This window comes from Homalodisca vitripennis, chromosome 4 (genome assembly GCF_021130785.1).
Source record: "Homalodisca vitripennis isolate AUS2020 chromosome 4, UT_GWSS_2.1, whole genome shotgun sequence".
In the NCBI taxonomy this organism is placed as follows: Eukaryota; Metazoa; Arthropoda; class Insecta; order Hemiptera; family Cicadellidae; genus Homalodisca; species Homalodisca vitripennis.
This window is the reverse complement of record NC_060210.1, coordinates 125,240,372-125,255,040: the sequence shown is the minus strand read 5'-3', so window position 1 is coordinate 125,255,040 and position 14,669 is coordinate 125,240,372. Positions and strand designations below refer to the sequence as shown.

Sequence of the window (14,669 nt, the reverse complement as noted above, 5' to 3'; positions counted from 1 at the left end):
TCAGTTTTTTTAATAATCACGGTATTGGCTTTTGTCACATTTACATACATGTTCACATGCTCTTTGATAAGATGTAGTTTTAGATTTTCTTTTTCATTTTTCTGGATAGTCGAGTTCACTAGTAAACTCATCCTCTCCTACAATAATTATAAAGTAAGTACTCCCAAGTACACATTTCCTGTCTTGTGTGCTGTGATACAGTCTATAGGTACAGTAGTGAGGTTGAGTGGTAGAGAGGGCTAAATAGCCCTAACTCCGCCTCTTGAATAAAGGCATATTTCATTTCATTCATTTCATTTCTATATACATTACACAACCATATCATTTATAATCTTTCTAAAATTGAGTGAAAATCAAGAACATAAATAGAAAACTCCTTTTTCAAAATGCATTATTCATTATTAGCACATTTTAATTGGCTGAGCGTTAGCGAAGCCTATCACTCTATAGAATAGGAAATTTAATTTCTTCTGTCTGTCTGTCCAAATGATAATTTCTAAAACAAACTAAACACTTGGTTTAATGTACACCTCATATATTTTTGGATTAGGTTAAATAAATATTAAAACTGAGTGAGAGTATGAAGATAGCTTTCTTTAGTTACACACTAATATTAGTTCTTAACGTTTCTTCCAAGTAAACTTTCTTCTAGCTTTTTCTTGACCTGGCTTCTTTCTCTCTCTCCGTCTTCTATCTTGCGTCAACAATCCCGCTGCAATAAAAAAACTGAATTAATTTTTTGTTCTGTCTCATTTATCAATACAAACACAGAAAAAGGTACTTTTGAAAAAATAGTTTTAGATTTAACTATTTTTAGGTAATTAAATCATGTATTGGTTTGTACGCTTTCAAATATAAGATGTTATTAATTTTTAAGATGTATGTTCACAAAATGATGCAATAGCCACTAAAAAGAACAGTATTTCTGTCTTAATTTGTGGCTGTGTTCAGGGAACTACACAAAACAACCACCTGGCTTCCAGACTGCCATAAATACTTGTAAACAAGCGAACAGAAGAAAGAAGCATTTGTTTAAACAATAGATTCTTTGGGTAAACGGGAATATGAGCAAAACAAAACACAGATTCTGAATCTTCAAAGGTTTGTGCTAAAATAGTAGCTAGTGTTAAACTTGGTCATCACAGTTTATTATTTTCTTTTAAAAAAATTAGCAGTGGGTTGTGCAAGATACTTGAAACACAGTTTTGAAGATAGTCAGAACTGAGTCACGACATAATGAACTTGCTAAGTGTCTATGTACAGTATTACTGACACATTTTTGACAATAATTTAATCATGTTTAGGTAAGTTATTCTCTGTGACTGTGTAATTTTTTGTTTTGTACTTGTTTCTGAATTATTGTGTTATTACGAGAAATAATCTAAACAGACAAGATTAAATTGACATTTTTAGTGGCCATACTTATGTTGAAAGTATGTGAAATTAAGGAATTTTGTATAGTACAGTACTTTTATAAAAAACAAGAGACAAGGAAATAAAATTTAACATTGGCCTGCCATATATGCACTGAATTTAAAGGAAATATATTGGGCAATTTTCAATTGAAGGTTTAATATACTCTTCCAAAACCATTAACCTCAGTTCCACTGAATTGTAAGAGTTATATAATATTTTTTAAATTAAGATAACTTGCATGGACAGTATTGTATTACTAAAGTATTACTTTCTTAAAATGAATAAAACCTCGTACAAGACTGGAAACTACTGACCTATTCTCATCTGCTCGACCATGGTCGGAGGAACAAAGCTGCGTAGGGCCATCGAAATTCCAAAGCGTATGGCTCCGGACTGTCCTGTCACCCCTCCTCCATATACAGAGGCTTCCACATCTACAGTGTTCAACTTACCCGAGAAATGGAGGGGGAACAGCAGCTGTAACAGTTACGTTACGTTTTTATCACTTGACTAACAAGTAAAAGAATGACACTAAAAACTTAATGATTGGGTTAAGATTTAATTTAACCTTCATAAAAACAACTTTTAAAACAATCATAGTCAGGAAGAAACCTCTTTAAGGAGGTGCAATCAATTCTTTGTTTACCATTTTAAAGTCATAGCTCTTTAAGCCCTGGAGACAGAAAGAAAAATGTAACTCCATGAGGAATTACAGGTATTTAAAGTAAGAAGTTAATGAAATTTCATAACCACTCTTTGTTAAAAATAAAGCTAAAATAAAATGTGAATTTTTACAGAGCATACATGAATTATTCCTTTAGGGAGTTACATTATTTATTGTTCTATTTTTTAATACGATAAGCAATACTGGTGAGCCACTTTACTGATACGGGTTAAGCTGTTATCAGCAGGAAGTAGAACAATGACAGAAACAGATATTAGCTAAGTTAATATTGATGTTTAACTAAACTCTTAAGAGTTTGCATCTTTAACTAGATATCGGTTATGTTAAAATAAAAGAACCTATCTATCTCAAATTACACATATATTCAATTTGTCTCTTGAAATTATAAATTACAAAACCTGTTATTCGCCCAAAGAAAATTAGTAGTTTTATAATGCTCACTACTTCTTTGAAATAATTACATTTTTACTTCCTTGCCAATATAGTATAAAGTATTCTCCTGTTTTTATAGTGTTATAAAAGTGATTGAATACTTTTTGTTTAAATATCTAAATGTTTAAACCCCTTAATTATTTTGCTGTGAAAAAGAATATTATATAATAGTTTTTTGTTTCATTGAAAACAGCGATATTGGGACTACCTGAGTAAAGGAATAATCTTGGGGAAATGTATTAGTGAATATATATATATATATATATGGATGCATTGTTTTTTATGGACTTTTTAACTCTTTAATAGCTTTAACTTCATTTTCATTTTTTACAGCCCACTGGATGGTTATTAAAATGGTGAATATGAATTCTCACTGATTATTAAAAAGTTGACAAGATGTAATCTTAAATTTGAGTAAAATAAATTGAAATATAAAATAGTTCATACAGATTGTCCGATTTTTATGAAATTTGTAATTTAAATCCAATATATAAATATTGTCAGGCATTTTGATTTTTTTATTGCTTTTTAAAGAGTTTTTAAGTTTTTAATGGAATAATAACATCCTTATTTTTACAAAGCATATTTTGATCTTACAAAGCAGTTTTTTTACATGTTAATGAATAATTTAATTCAATTTTTACCATTTATAGTCCAAAACATTTTATAATGGTAGGCCTTATATTATGCCAATTTGAATAAACATTACATAACTGTTTATAGTACCCCACTAATATTATAAATGCGAAAGTTTGTTGTTTGGAGGTTTTTCCTTGAATCACGCTGAAACTGCTATACGGATTGCGGATGCTGAAATTTGGAACAGGTATAGCTTTTGGTCTGAATTAACATTTAGAGTGATTTTTACTACCCATAACACATTCATTTCACCAAATAAATTCGAAGTCAAATTGAAAAATTAGTTTGTTTACACTCGAATGTTATGATAAGAACGAAACGTATTTTGACATTATAATATTACATTTTAACAATGGCTAATGGAAACAATTCATTCTTTCCCTGGCTACAGTCCAAAAAACAAGTGTAACGCAAAACTTTAATAACGATTATTTTGGAAAGTTGCAAAACCTTAATAAGAATTTCCCTCTTATACCGGAAGTGCATAGTAAGTAGGTAGGACTCTCCCCTAGGTCGTAATAGGCTTTTCAGTCCTACTTATGTGTGTATTTTCTTCATCAGGACAAGGTAAACTCAACTATGTCAACTCGATTTTGACCAAAGTAGATTTCCGAGAACTAGATAATCGAACGTATATAAAATTGATCGAGGCAATATGGCAAACTAAACTGTGACATAGTAGGTAAGTGAATTTAAATGGTCTTAAGTAGGCACTATTTAACTGAAGTAGGCATCTCGGTCCTACGTAAGTATATATTTCTTCTTCGTCAGAACAACAAGGCAAACTCTACTATAGTACTGGAAATATCTTAGACCTGAAATATATGACAAGGACTGGAAATATATGCTTTTTGACCGAAGTAAGTTTCTGAGACATGTGTGATCTGAGATTTGTGTTTTCTTGATCGGGATGACAAGGCAGATTCAGCTGTGACGTTATGTATATAATTAATTAGAACCACAAATGCTCCTACACGTGCCAAACATGATATAATAATTAAGTTAAACTCTGATACTATTTACCATGAACAAATAATATCTACCTGATGTATGCCTACTTACTTTTTAAAATTTGTATAGGACTCCCATCATATTACATCATAATTGCTTTTACTAAGTAATATAAGGACTTTGGTTCTAAGATTGCTTGTGAAGCCGCGGGTAACAGCTAGTAATAAAATAAAATGAGAGGACTAATATATCAATTAACACAATAGTTAACTTTATTTAACAATAAAAATGTATTGCTTTCAAAATAGTAAATCTTGATGATTGGACAGTAATTAGATATTATCACTATCTCTGGGACAACTATTTAATCCAATAAAACTTTATTCAGATTTACATATTATATACAGAATTTTAAAGTACATATTTAGTTGATAAAATGTTATATTAAAATGACAGTGAATCAAATTCTTCTTATTGTAATCCATAGCTAGCATTGAACTTGGATAACATATTCTAGAATCTTAGCCAAGATTGTAATCCATGGCTGGCATGGAACTTGGAAAGCATACATTCTAGAATATCAGCTAAGTAAATATTATTTTGGTTGGTAAATTGGATAAATCATGTAAGGCTTTAATAACTGTGGCAGGCACATACAAACTGAAATATTGGTAGTTTACCAAACGTTATGACTAAGAGGGTTAACATCTATCTTTATACATTTAAGGAATACTAAAAATACTAAAAATTGTTAAATGTATGTTTTGTTATAAGTTTTTCAGAAAATTCAATTTATTAATTATATAGTTTTAATATTGTATACTGAAGAATATCAATAATTTTCTAAAAATATAATTATTTTTCAAACAATGAAACTTTTTTTATGTAAGATTAAACAACAGTATTCTACATTTCACCACAACAAATATTTTTAACTCGAGTTTACACTTTTCTTAGAGTGGTCTTTAAATAATTCTTATTATAAAGCACCAACTGGCCTACTAAGAAAGTTAAACTATTTAGTACCTACCTAATACCAACATTTATGAGACCTAAATATATTTTTAAACAATGGCCAATGAATAACAGTATTGTACAAAAAAATACCCTCCTGGCCAAGAGTAGGAAGCTGGGGAGTTAGGGAAAGATGCCTGCAAGTGTTTATCTGATACAGTACATGCATATTGAATATCACACTATTATACAGCGTGTTAACTCTCCAGTAATTTTTAGGGAATTTCTTCTTCAGGTCAAGGCAAACAAAAAATTTCAATATAAAAATGGGTTAGAAATGCTTGGTTTACCATATGTCTTTGTTTTTTAGATTGTATTTATTATTTTAAAAACTAGTAAAGATCAAAATTCAAATTTAGCACGATTATTGTTCTTGCAGTCTCATATCAAGAAAAAAATTAATATTAGATTATCATATTACATTTAAAGATGGAGGACAGTTTATATATTTAAAGCTTATAATAAAAACTATTTTATTGGTTCTAGAAATAAAAAGTAAAACCTAAAATCACATACAGACATAAACAGCAAACTATAAGCAACTCACACATGTTTTTATTACATATTTTAGTTTGTTAAGCCAAAAAACTAATTTTCCAAAGATTACCACAGAGTTCATAAACATCCTGTATAAAATATGGAAGAAGTGAAATCATTACCTTTTTTTAAATTTGGTATTGTATTGAAAAGTTTTCAAAATAGTAGTGTATAGACAAAATAATTATTAATAAAGAGATTATTAATTATTGAAATTTTGAGATTCTGACACAATATCCAATAGATATGGGTTTCAAATAAATGATTAACTAGGTATTCTTCATATGACAGAACCATGATCAACTTAAGTAATTAAGCTAAATTAAATTAATATGATAAGTATTTATTAAAAGTGATCATTTCCATTATTATAGATGGGTTTAACTGAAATTCTGGAATAAGTACATACAATTTAATAATTCACTAATTGCAACTTTGTTTTAACATGATTTAATTTTGATTTTCTAGAAAAACATTTAAAACCATGGGGTTTCCAATAAACATAAACTTAGGCTTTTCAAAAATCTGTGTTTGCATGAAAAAGGCAAATACAATTATATATAAAGACAGTTTTGGCCATATTTTGGAACCATAAATCATTACAAAATCAGTATTGCAAGGTACAGCTAAAGATTTTGGATTGAATAATCAGTTCTATTTTATGAAGATAGGATGTGAAAAAATACCTGTTTTATAAAATCCAAAATTTGAAGAATAACTTAATAGTAAATTGGTCCGACAAAAATAATAATAAGATTTAGTACTGAAGATTGTATGTTTTGTATTCAAATACAAAAAAAACATACACCATTGTGTCAGTACTTTATTGGTGGTTCATAACAAATAATAAATAAAGGTGGACAGCTGTAAATTGTCAAAGTCATCCTTCACTTATACAATTGGTGAAATGTGAACATCCAATGTTGGGAAAATTCTACGTCCCACAATCCTCAGGGTCTCCTCAGTTCCCATGCCACTAGTTCTCAGTTGCGACACGTGATGTAATTGTTGATTGTATGTTGATAATAAAATATCTATCTAGAAGTCCTTGGTTTTCTACGCAACTAAAAGGAATGTTGCTTTTGAGATAGTGTTGTATGAAGAAAGACAATCAACTAGATTTCTTATAAGTACATGAAGTTCTTACTGTATAATGAGTTCCTTCAAAATTGACAAGTACTAAAAAAGTTTTGAAAGGAGATATTGTTCTCATTTTCCACCTCAATCTCATCCTCAAGAGCAACTTGTGCCTGTTCTATCATCTTGTAAAGCTGTATAAATAAGAGGCAATAGAACAGTCATCAATTGAAATGTCTGAAAAAATTATATTATCACAGACAAGATTTACTCAACTTCACAGTTTGGCACCCTAGATCATGTGGCTACTAACTAAAGAGCTTTTGTAAACCATTAGATTTCCAAAAGAAATGTTTCTATTGACAAGTAATTTTTTACATTATACGGATGCTAATTATTTTTCTTAGAGAAGACAATAAGTAATTAATTATAACATTTTGAATTTTGTGAAATTTTTTATTTATAATTTTTCTCTTGTGATTTGTTAATTAATTATAAACTGCACTTCTAAATTAACATCTACAACAGAACACAATCCACCTTATATGTTTTATCTTTGTCAGATTTTCTACTATCACTTCCGGTTTTGAATTATGATTTTAGCAACAACCAGAGCACAACAACAACTGATGAAGATGGCACAACATCTCTCCCAAGTGTTATCACATAATAGACAACTTGCTGAGTTAAGGTGACTCAATCGATTCCCAGGAACTGATATATTTTTACAATAAAAATTATTATTTGAGTAATATTATATTACAAATCATCTCATTTTTAAAATCTAATTCCCTGAAGTCATAAACCCTTTAAAACTTGTTACAATGAAGTCATAATTCACAAACAAACTGTAAAAATTCACTTTCTTACCTTCTGCCTGTTTTTCTTCAGCTTGAAGGTAAAATTAGCCAAAAATTCAACTTTACATGACTATAAGTTCCCGTGGAGTGGAAAAATATTTTACTTATCTTTCTATTATGAGTTTTCTCAAAGACCTACATGTTTCAAAAGTAACACCAATTAGAAACCGATTGAGTTATCCTAACCCTGGCACTAATTCTTCCAGTCTCAACCTATTGTAAAACCCCAATTGCCTTCATTCACACTCTATATAAAATGCATAGTTGGGCATATTATGTCCCCAATTGCCTTCATTCACACTCTATATAAAATGCATAGTTGGGCATATTATGTCCCCAGACCCCAATTGCCTTCATTCACACTCTATATAAAATGCATAGTTGGGCATATTATGTCCCCAATTGCCTTCATTCACACTCTATATAAAATGCATAGTTAGGCATATTATGTCCCCAATTGGTAATTGTTCTTTTTTAACTCTAATGATTTCATTTTTCTCATCTCATATTTCTCCTTACAATCTTTTTCTGTAATAGAAGAGGCAGTCAGCATATTATTATATTATTCAGTCAATTCATCAGTAAGTAACATTGTTTCATCAACTTTATTCTATACTTTATATATTATATATATATATATATATATATATATATATATATGCCGGTACTTGCAAGTGAGAGATCCGGGTTCGACTCCCGGCGGAGCAAGTACTTTTTGTGATTCAATGTTTATTGAAATTAAATAAGGCTATTGCCATTTATACAATTTAATGTAAATAAAAGTCGTTTGACAGGTATTTGGTCTTCCGATCATATGTTAGTTTGCTTATTTAAACGCATATGTGACAGATATATATATTTACAAGTGTTTTATCATTTTCCTACAGATAAACATTGTTTATCTATAACTACTTTTAACATGAAAGACAAGATTTAATTTTAGTAAATTTATTACAGAGTAAATACTTGTATAATAAATAAACTTTCATGAATGAAAACTTCTAAATTGGTGTTGTATTCATCCAAATGTACATTTAATTTTATATTGATAATTTTTTACTAAACTACAATCAATTGGTTTTTCAGTTAGACAAATAAATATTTTTGCAACCAATATTCTTGTAATAGTATGTATTCTCCAGTGAATCAGTATATCAATTAGTCTTATTGAACATGTGCCAAAAAATATATAAATATGCAAATTTCAGGCATAACTAAGGATAGTGTAGAGTCAAATACTTGATGTTCAATTAATTTATTTTAAGATCTGCTGTTTTAGTAATTCATTTCTGTATTCATTTCTTCACTAAAATGAAGTCATACAGCAATAAGCCGTCTTTCTTTGGCTGATCTATGCTGTTGCCAATTATAAAAACATTGCTGTCTGAACATTACTATAAGATCGTGCTAGTTGTTTATTATTCTTAATAGGCAACAATTAACCTAGTTAAAGTAACCTCTATTTCGGTTTTTACAGTGGTTATGAATAAAGGAAGCCTTACTATAAATAAAGCAGTTTGTTATTGTTAATTAAGAGGTTTGTTTATGTTTTTCATAGTTATTGTTCATAAGGACGTTTTTTGTTGTTAACATATTTTTTACATCTCTGTTGGTTTTTTTTTCTATTTATTTAGATAAAACAAAACATACTTAGCAACATATATTAATGTACTTTATTGCTTTTAATAAAAGAACTCGGATCTGACTGCAGAGGCATTAAGATATTCTGGAGCTGCCGTTCATTAAATTTTTTTCTGTTGGCTATTTGCTAGAACCTCAATGTGGACCATGTCTTGTCATAGTAAATCTGCTTTATAATTCAGTTATTTATCATTCGATTTAGATAGCTTTAGCATCATTAGATTTGTGATAAACTCCTCTAAAATTATTATTCTTTTAATTTCTGACTACAATTATTGCTGGTTTTTAAGATATTCAAAGTAAAACAGTTTTAATGTCCGCCATTTTGAAAATATTAAAGATATCATATAATTTGTTGCAGTAACTGGCCTTGTTACTGAAAACACAACCAAATCTTTTTTAGGATTTTAATTTAATTTGTATGTATATGTAATATGTATTAATTAAATGTATATTAATTTGTATATATATATATATATATATATATATATATATATATATTGATTTATACATATTGTAAATTATATGTAATAACATAGTTCAATAATATTTGGTGTAAGAATGTAAAAAAATTATCATAGAAATTAAAATAATATGGTGCTTGGTGGGGTCTGAGTCCATGTCTCTCAATTTATCTTGTGGCCTCCCCCTCTCCCTCACAGTCTGTAGCCTAGGCCTGTGCCTAGTCAGCCTAGTAGTAAATCCGGCACTGGGCTCAATTCTGGGTAATACGGATGAGGGTCCATCAGTCCATTTCCTGTAAGGTCTGGATTACACAGTAAGCTTTATGTTCTTGTCTTGCTATTGTTTGATTTTTAATGCACCACAATAAAAAAAGTAAAAATATTAAAGTAGAACCAATATGAGGACACTCATTTTATGATATAAACATTCATTTGACTATAAAATATATTTATTTGAGAGAAAGTATAGGTATTACCAATCTATGTACATGGGCAAATTTTGATAAAAATCAAAAAATAGGCAAACTTGTGTACATTTACTTACATACACACACTGACACAATATTTACAATAAATTAATAATTCTGTTTGGATTTTAGAAACATGTACATAACTCAAAAAGGCTATCTTTATGAACTGAATAATTCAAACAAGATTAAAAAAATATTAAGTACTATTATATAAAATGTAATAGGTAAAAATTTACTATCAATTATATCAAAGCGAATATTATATGATTTCATATGATGAGAAAATTGAAATAATCATGTGACTAAATTTTAAAATTTAATTTTGTACACAGAATTCAAACTGCTGCATTTGAATGAAGTAAATACAGAGCAGATAATACAATCAAGAAGATATCTAAATTCAATTTAACTCCCCAAAGGACTTCATACATATAACTTTAAAAATACATTTTAAAACTGAATGATTTAAAACTTATTACTTAACTTGATTCATTAACCAAATCATGAAACACCAAATAAATAGTTAAATCATACGTGTCTCGTAGTTACAAATAGTAAAATGTTTACTCCATGTATTTACCAATTATTTGTGAATTGTGTAATGAAGAGAACACTGCTATGGCAAGGGAACAAAAAATAAAAATTGTATTGGTTTACAAAAAAATTATAGTTAAGACCAATACTGTACTTCATCTTCAATAATATAACCAGTATTATTTTGTATACTAGACAAATAAATAGGGATTTGTGATAAACATAATAGCTTTTGAGAACCTCCTAAAACCGTTTAGGAAATATGTTAATCCATCCTATAACAACCCCAACTGAATGCCTAATTACAAAAATGAATACATGTCATGATAAAATTATTCCTTTATTTTATTATTGATACAAAATAAATAATAACAACTTTGAACAACACTTATGTCTATCACAGAAGTAAAGCTACTTATAACTCCAAGAACTCAACTCTAACATTAGTTTTAAGTCAGGATTTACAAGGATATTTGATTTCTTAAGTTTCCTTGGATTCGTGGAACCGTCAAGCTCAGATAAAACTTAACAACTGGTCAAACTCTGTAATATTTCTGTATTTACCAATATGGAATATTCAATATACTGTAGTGTTTGCTAAGGAAATTATAAACACATTTTAAACTTGTTGAATATTAACCTAGAAGCAAGTAACATTTTAAATATTATTTACATGTGAATGGTTTTTTAATTTCAATAAACACACATACATGGGGCAGCGTCCTATCCCGAATAAGTAAACCTGTGTTATCTGGCCAGGTAAAAAACAAAATTGTTAATTATATAAAAAAATTAAATCAAATGTATCCTTTGTTTGCACAATATTACTATATAATTTTTCGAAAGACCTGTTAATCCATATCATACAACTCTGTTCGACTGATTACGATTTAGTAGTTAAAATTGTAGATATAATGAAGAGGAATTGGATATGATTACATTGAGTACCAGATCACATTATGATATTAAAATAAATTATTTTTGTATTACTGGTGCATTATTCAGAATTTTATATTTGCACTATTCAGTATAAATTACACAATAGTATATAGCACAAGGTGGGGGGGGGGGTGGGGGGGGGGGGGGGTGGGGGGGGGGGGGGGTGGGGGGGGGGGGGGGTGGGGGGGGGGGGGGGTGGGGGGGGGGGGGGGTGGGGGGGGCCCGTGTTGTGTGTGTAGTGTACTGTATTGTTTTGCTTTCTGTTCTCCAAATCTGTGCTTCCAGATAGTGTGCTTTCATTTGTGTTGGTGGCGTTTGGTTTTTAATCTATCGCGATGGCAACAAATACGTAAACATGTGGTTAGTGACAATTGGATAAAGAGGACTAGCAGAGCATTAGGTTTGAGGATTGAATAAAGGCGATATTCTTTTAAAAAACATATTGCAGCATCGATTGAGTATCTGGTGTCGGTTACATCTACAGTATCGGATGGAAAGAAAAATAGGACAAAAATCGAAGAAATTTTGTTTCAAGATGAATAACAAAAGACAGTTTGGGCAATCGGTGCAAAGCTAAGAAAGCTAAAAACGAGACTAGCTTTGTAATGTATTGGTTTTGTGCGGAAAGGGAACGTGGTATTGCCAGTGTCTGGGCCTATCATTCAAGAAAAGGCAAATCAAGCTGAATAAACAGTTGCCCATGATTGAGTGAACCAAATTTTACTGCGAGGTCAAGGACTGGTTGGAATAGGTGGAGAAAAACGGTATGGTATTCGCCAACTATCTATCACAGGAGAAAACTCTTATTCTGGGTAGACAAACAAGCACTGCTGGATGACTATTAAAAACAAGTTTTTGGAATTTTGTTAAAGAAAGAAAATGTAACGATGCAAATCAATAATATATAACGCCGATGAGACAGGTCTGTTTTTTACAGAATGTTGCACGAGCAATAACTTTGGCCTCAAAAACTGAAAAAGACGGCAAAAGGGATACAACAAAAGCAAAAGACCTGATTGACAATTAATGGCCTGCAGCAATGCTTCCGGGGAAGCATAAATTTCCTCTACTCTTAATAGGAAAAGCGGAAAAAAAATCCAAAAGAGCACATCGAAAAACGTTAAAATTGCCGGGATTTTCTACCAGTTGTCCTACACAGTCCTCAAAGAAGTGCATGGTTGGATTCAGCAACAACTTTTAAAAAAACTGGTTTTTTTTTATTGTTTTTTTGGTGCCAGGCGGGTGACGAAATATTTAAAAGATTGTGGGTTGACCAATTTATTAGCTGTCCCTACTAATTGATAATGCTCCTTTACAATCCAGTCTGCAGATGTTGCTGGTTCCAGTGGGGACAATACACGTCAAGTTTTTGCCCGCCTAATGTAACAGCGCCTAATTACAAGCCCGAGGTTCATCGAGAAAATCCAAAGGTTAACAGAAGACAGATGCATAAGACACCAATCATTGACAATAGAAGGAAGAACACGGTGGTTAGTTGAGATTCTCAAAACATTTAAATGTTGAAAACTGTAACTGGTACATAACCTGCATGAATTTTGGGAAACACGTGACTTAGAAATACAGCTTAATTAAATCATGGAAAAAAACTGTGGAAGGGTGTAATGCGACTTGCCTGAAAATATAATTCAACCAGTGGGGAACTGTAATATGGAAAATGACTCTCCCAGACGATGTCCAGGCCCCAAGAAACTTTTGGATATGTTCCAAAACTATTGATGGCTGCTCTGATAGTTCCCGATGAAAATAGTGAGCGTTAACTCTGTGGTTAGGGGGGCAAGACAATAAAACGGCTCATGTTGAATGACGACTGCGGGATCAGCCAACAGCACGCAAGCGGCAGGAACGACTATTGGCCACAGACCAAAGCTGGACTGAGCTTTTTTACCAGGAAATGAAACCAGTTATACAATCGTACTGTATAAGGATTAATAATAATTTAATGGTTGCATAAGTATTGATGTTTTTTACAATTATGAAATGGAGTTTATATCTGCTAAGTATTAACCGTAATATTTATATTAATTTTTACCTTAATGTCACCATTCTTTCTCGGCTAACCCGGATTTTCGTTAACGCCGAATACGGCCGCGGTCCCGTTTAATTAAATATCCCGACCTTAATCGAAGGGGTTTCCACTGTACTTATGGTCCTATGGAAATCATCCTTGCCGTTAACTTCTTATTACTGGAAGGAAACCTCTCACTTGAAATGGCTTGGGCTGTGTCCTGGAGAAGATTTGAAAATCTGGTATGGTATGGATCTGTAAAGGAAGAATAGGACTAAATAGTTGGGCTAAATAGATTCTGCATCGGCAATGGACAAATGCAACGGCAAGTGGGTGGAGGGCTCCAATTGAACACCTGATACTATTACACTGCAACTCATTGTATAATAACGGCCTTAGAAAATCTTGCATTTGAGCAAGCTACATTTGAGGATCTTTATAATAATAAAGAAATGTCTAAATGTGTTAGATTATTTTTCTTGTTATTGGTTATAGCTTTGTATGTTCTGGACAAAGTTTTCACTACATTTATGTGCAATTTCTGTATTGCAGATGCAAGACGAAAATCTGCCCATGCCAATGTTACAGTCCGCTCTCCAGGGACAGGGCTGATAAACATCAATGGTCATGATCTCAGCTATTTCAGTGACATCCAAGCTCGAGAACAGGTAGGCCTATCTTCTTACACGGTGATAAGAGTTTAATAATGATCTTCCAGTAAGTGTTCTGAGTAGCTTCATATTTATTACCACATAATACACTGGCAACAAACTAACCATGGAACCGACTTCATAATTTTTTATTGGTTCAAATCGTAATTTGACATACTTGCACATCAACATAAAATAAAAAAATCTGTTTCATTATTTACGCATCTTCCCTTCAAGAGTCCACATGGAAGCAGGTTCTAGTAAATGTTGACTTTAGGTAAATTTACATATAATTTTGAACATACAGCTCAGAAATATGTATGTTTTTTTCATT

The 14,669-nt window shown here is 30.9% G+C and overlaps 1 long non-coding RNA gene across 1 annotated transcript; it reads right to left on the bottom strand.

Annotated features, from left to right (window-relative positions):
- Positions 1-573: 573 nt before the first annotated feature.
- On the bottom strand, positions 574-3,000 carry LOC124360116. The gene is made up of 2 exons (XR_006922208.1): positions 1,731-3,000; positions 574-712 (listed from the first exon to the last, which is right to left on the bottom strand). It is a non-coding gene; the product is annotated as an uncharacterized LOC124360116 (long non-coding RNA).
- Positions 3,001-14,669: the final 11,669 nt, after the last annotated feature.